General features: G+C 40.0%; 1 long non-coding RNA gene across 1 annotated transcript; it reads right to left on the reverse strand.

Moving 5' to 3' along the window:
- Window positions 1-1830: 1830 nt before the first annotated feature.
- On the reverse strand, window positions 1831-5353 carry LOC125940261 (uncharacterized). The gene is made up of 3 exons (XR_007463486.1): window positions 5270-5353; window positions 3777-3877; window positions 1831-1918 (listed from the first exon to the last, which is right to left on the reverse strand). It is a non-coding gene; the product is annotated as an uncharacterized LOC125940261 (long non-coding RNA).
- Between the last annotated feature and the right edge of the window lie 598 nt (window positions 5354-5951).

The raw sequence follows: 5951 nt of genomic DNA on the forward strand, positions 1-5951 counted from the left end.
TTCCGTGCTAGAATACATAACTACATAGATACATACATAACAACCTAAAATTGCAATCACCAAATACATTTGTAAGTACATGAAAATTTATATTTCCTACAAAAATGTTTTTTTTTTAAATATAACTGATCAAATCTGTCCTATATACAGGGTGTTTCAGTCAACTTGGGACAAACTTTAAAAAGATGCAAATGCTCCGTAGGTGGACAGAACCAAAGTAATATTGTTTGCCGTCGCTTGGGGATACTCAGACTATTTTTTGTACTCCGCCTAATTAGACTTAATTATTTATTCAACTTCTCAACTATTCTAATTAGATGACAAGTGTCAATTAGAAGATTGTATAGAGCAACATGAGAAACTCCCGATACAGCTTCTGTTGCTCAATACGTGCAACACAAGTGTTTTTCCGAGCGTGAAAGATGCCTGCGAATACACATAAAGTGCCTCGAGCGGCCAGTCGGACGAGAATTTTGCGTATATTCACGGGCTTCTTTCACGCTCGGAAAAACCATTTTATGTTGCACGTATTGAGCAACAGAAAGCTGTATTGGGAGTTTCTCATGTTGCTCTACAATTTACTCATTGACACTTTTAATCTAATTATAATAATTGAGAAGTTGAATAAATAATTAAGTCTAATTATCGAATTAGGCCGAGTACAAAAATAGTCTGAGTATCTCCAAGCGACGGCGAACAACATTACCTTCGTTCTGTCCAGCTACGTAGCATTTGCATTTATTAATGTTTAGCTTAAGTTAACTGAACAACCTGTATATATGGTAACCCTAAAACAGCCTGTTTGGTGCCACTTAAAGGAATAAATTTTCAATATTAAATTTCAGGTACAAAAATTCTGGTTTTGGTGGCCTTGAAAAAAATACATATATTGCAAGGTCAATTAGGGAAGTACATGAAATGCACAGCAAGCACACAAGAAACACACCCTGTTATTTTGTACACCAATGTCATGGCAAATCATTGTGAAAAGCTGATTTCGAAAGTCGATAAAAAGCTTGACTGGCGCACATTTTTGATATACTGAAACGCCGTATGTTTCACACATCAACTTGCTTTAAATAAGGTTTGACCAGGAGCATCAAGATGAATTTTCGCTCCTCAACAAGATTCCTTGAGCAAGAATTTTCCCACCTGAATCATTTTTTTTTCAAATGTAAATAGAGTTCTCTGAGCTAAAATGCTGTGTAGCAGATTTTCAATTACAATTCTGGTTTCCTTAATTTTGTAATGCGAAGGCAATGCATGGTCTGTTATAAAATATGTTGCTTGAAAATGTTTTTTTTTTTCCTACTGCAAGACAGCCTAAATATGCCAGATGTATTACTGTTTAGGTGCGAAGTGCCGTATCAATGGCGGCCTTATAAAAACAAACCACTGTTCATTAAGGTACTCTACTGGCCACATGCGGATGATAAATTGCCAATTTCTAAATTATTTGTACTTGGTGCGATAATGGAAGATTAGGGCTTGTACATAAATGAGCAAATAATGTTTATTAAATCAGCCATACTATAGTTAATGAATGAAGCTTCAAATGTGTGAGTTCACATTTTTTAAACACAGACCATCATGCATCAGCCAGTAATGCATAAATAAATGTTAAACATCATGCTTAATATTTTCCAACAAGAAATGATTGTATCAAACAGTATAAAAGTATTAAACAGCATATATTAGTTGATTCAAATTAGAATAAAGTGTATACATTTGAGCTGCAAAATTCTATAGTACCAAATTATAGTACAAATTCTATTGAGTACAAAATTTATACAGGAAATCACCTTAAGCTTTCATAAAGCGAGAATACTGTTCACGGTTAACCACAAGGAACAGGGACCCCATTGTCTGAGCATCTTGACCATAAGTGCAGGAGATGGCTGTGCTGGAATCCTGCTTCCTGCATTAGCAGAATAACAGAATCATGAGAGTTGACTCTACATTTCATTACGATCCTATACACTGCAGTGAATTTGATAAGGCAACAAGCTTCTGAAAACAACACCCCTAATTATAGTGACCGAACACAAGGCACAGCTCAATTGGGCAAAAGTTCCAGTTTTCAAATTTAGAAACCGCGATCACTAAGTCATCGTGAATACAAAATGGCATAGAAGCAAAAATGAATATACAGTAGCTTTTTCACTTTGGAAAATAAGAGCATAAAATGTAGACTCTACCAACGACATCTCTTAGCAATGGGCATTTCTCCAGGAGCATGGATGTGATTGCAATATAAAACTCACAATATAAAATCTGCAATGTAGTTGTGCATTACACTTCAGAAGCACTGCAGCAGAAGACTTCATGGGAGAAGACACAATAAGACTGCTGTGCTCAAGGCATGAGAATTGTTTTGAATGCAACATTCATACACTCCGAGACGAAGAGCACTATTGTACAGAGAGAGTGCACAACAGACGAAAATAACGAAACCCCCAACTGCATTCTCACCTGCCCTGCATTACAGTAGCAAAGCAGTACTTGCATCTAGCTCAACAATGTCCAACTCTCCACTGCAGTCTATAAGGCCTTATCTGTATACGTAGTTATTTTTATTTATTGTTGTATATTTCTTTACTGACTGAGTAAGAATCAGTGTTTCAGCAATTTCGCTGGAAAATATGGAACGTCCTTCCAACTATTTTTTGCCCTTGTTAGCTAGGCAATACGCTGAGAAGTACTATTCCCTTATATATACTTACAATCCTTCCTGATGCTCCGAATTTCTACTTCGTGCTCTGAACAGTGACGTATGTGCTTCTACTCAGTTTATGTTGGCTTCCTACAATTTACGTGGTCCTTCATATTGTAGCTGCTCAACTAGAGCCTAAAATTTCGTGCTGTCTCCTAAAAGCACCATCTTTATTGGACAACATATCCTACGTTCCCTCTCACTGTGGGGGAGTTTATGTAAGTGCTGACCTATTTACTAGACCGCAGTGCCACTACTATTTCTCATCCTGTGTTTCCACTACATGCATGAGTCACAATGGCTGCAAATTGGCTCCCTGCCCCACCCTCTCCGATTCCAGGTCACTCTCTCTCTCCTAAATCTACATTTTGTCACCTGGAGAATATCCAAAAGCATGGCATCCTCATGAAAAGTGCTCCTGTTAATCTATTTTTTTTCTCTTCTCCTGTAACGACTGTGTTAAATCAAACATGCTTGCGAATTTCATGAGCAGCTCAGTAAATAAAATAGGCACATGGTTTGCTGAAAAGAGGTTTTCAACTACCATAAGAAGCCACGGTTTCTTGCAAATTCTTCAATTCCCTTGCAGTCTTGATAGCAATCTAGCACATTTTCATTTTGACACTGTTTTCAAAACAATAACAGCCGAAATTTTGAGGTTGCGATAATTATGTGATAATTAAAGGTAGAGGAGTTTGACGCAATGAGCAAATAAGAATCGTATTGCAGAGGGTAAACAATACTCTTTTTCCGCAAATAAATTGGTAGGAGGAGGGTAACTTGAACTGAGCACTGAATGCACAATACAGAACATGATGCTGAAATGCCCCAATCTCTGAATATCCTTGCACAAAAAAAACTTCATTATGAAAGGCAATGATGAAATTGCAAGTATATACTTCATAGTGGTCATATCTGCAATGTGCACTGTGCCATCGGTAATATCTAAAAACTGCATATATACAACTGCACAAAATATGAACCTAAGGCTATCAAAGGAACCTCACAGTATTAAATGGAAACTTGTTTCACAATATTCGACTACACGCTTATATTTACTTACAATGTTGTCTTGTCTGAAGGCAAACATAAGTGGCTTGCCCCTGATGGGTTTCTGATGGAGAGCCCAAAGGCTGCGAATTGTGAGGCTGTCATCTGGATGACCTGCAAGAAATGACATTTTTAGTTCCACATAAACAAATGCTACCAGAACGAGAGACAAGATCACTGGCAATAAAGGTGATTTTGGTTGGCAAGAGAAAAATCAAAGTATGGACTCGGTACAGCTTACTGAGAAAAAAAAAAGCCTCATACCACAGATGTTGCAGTGAAAGTTCATTGCATTGAAATTTCCACACACATGTACTTTTGCCTGCTCATACACTGTTGCCAGTGCTGTGCCAGCGGTATTTCTATTGTTTAATATTTCTTGTAGTGCTCACTAAGCTTATTACCAGCTATGAAAGCGGCTAAGTTGAATGTAATGAGTAATCTTAGTGCCACATTGCAAATATACTCGATCACACTAGTGACTTGGGCTACTATGTTGGCAATAAATAGTGTGAATGAAGCAAATTTGATTAATTATTGTTTCCTTCCCCTTTCTGGCCAAACAGCACCAGAGAGTTGTACAATTCAGTGGCAAATCCGTGGTAAATGCAAGAGGAATGCGTTAGAATGTCGCAACTCCTTGCAGGTCTCAAATCCATTATTTAAACCATGTTCACCAAATTTGCAAAGTGTTGTTCAACAAGTCACTTTACACAAGTCCTGCCCTTTCGAGGAGCGAAGTCTTACACACACACACACACGCACACCTGCACCACATGACTCGCTTTCAACAATTTACACACACAAATATGCTTTTTTTACACTTTGACACTCCTACTGAGAAAGCATTAAAAAATTTATTGGACTCACTGCAACCTTCTCAATTAAACCTACAGCTAAAACACATTCTCGAGTCCAAGGGCATGCCTTATAAATTCCATTTCTACGAATTATAATTGGGCTATAGAGGACAATTTTCGAAGGGCATGAGAACCACCCCAGAGAGACCTAAATCTTAGCACTTCATATCTTCAGTAAAAGCTGCTTAAACCAATTGCTATATGCGGAATATCGCAAATAACCAGCTATTCACAATTTAAGCAGTTGTCTCCTTGAATTCGGGAGTGTTACGTGTCAAAACGACAATTTGATTAAGGGGCACGGGATAGCTGGTGACTCTGGATTGATCCTGACCCCTAGGGGTTTTTCAACGTGCCCCCAATGCACGAGACACGGGCGTTTTTGCATTTGTAGGCAAAACATTTTTTGTGCGGGCGAAAAGGCGGCAGCATTTCGCCCGCCACCGCCTCATAAGCAGTTGCCTACTTCAAGGAAATGTGGGCTAACCCAAGGTACACGTTTCACGATCGAAATTAGTGTAATCGTGAAACACACTTTCCCAAATTCTTATTCATGTATTTATGCTGTTGATGAAACGTTTATTTCACAATAACAATCAAGCAAGTGGATTCATAAGGGTAGAGGAGGGGAAAAGGAGGAACTTACACCTTCCACTGGTCCTCCGGCGCCTCCATATGTTCCAGAGTGGCTCGACACCAAACTCGGTTTTCAGGGCGGGGACAGCCGCTGCACCAATTTTGAAGAGGTTTATTGCGTGTAAAACTACCGACTTTATTCAATACACACACACACACAAGCACGCGCGCCCCCGCAAAAAACTCACAAAACACGCACACACGCAAAGTACTCACCAAACACGCACGAACGCACGCACGCGCAAGCACATACAGACCCACATATAAGCACGCGCGCGCACGCACACATGCAAAGCACTCACACAACAGGCACGCGCGCACATACAAAGTGCTCACAAAACACGCACGAACGCACGCACGCGCAAGCACATAGAGACCAGCATACAAGCACGCGCGCGCGCACGCACACATACAAAACACTAAAAAAACATGCACGAACGCACGTACACAGCGCTCAGCAAAAACGCACGGACGCACGCGTAAAGCGCTTACAAAACACGTACGCGCGCGCTAACACACCACACACACACACACACACACACACACACACACACACACACACACACACACACACACACAAACGGCGAGAGAAAGATAGCCCAAAACACGCTGAAGAAGGCGTCCGGCAAGCAGCAGCAGCAGTACGCGGGCGCGCGAAGGAGAGCCAATATTGCGCCGGTACTTTCGAAAGG

This window comes from Dermacentor silvarum, chromosome 9 (genome assembly GCF_013339745.2).
Source record: "Dermacentor silvarum isolate Dsil-2018 chromosome 9, BIME_Dsil_1.4, whole genome shotgun sequence".
In the NCBI taxonomy this organism is placed as follows: Eukaryota; Metazoa; Arthropoda; class Arachnida; order Ixodida; family Ixodidae; genus Dermacentor; species Dermacentor silvarum.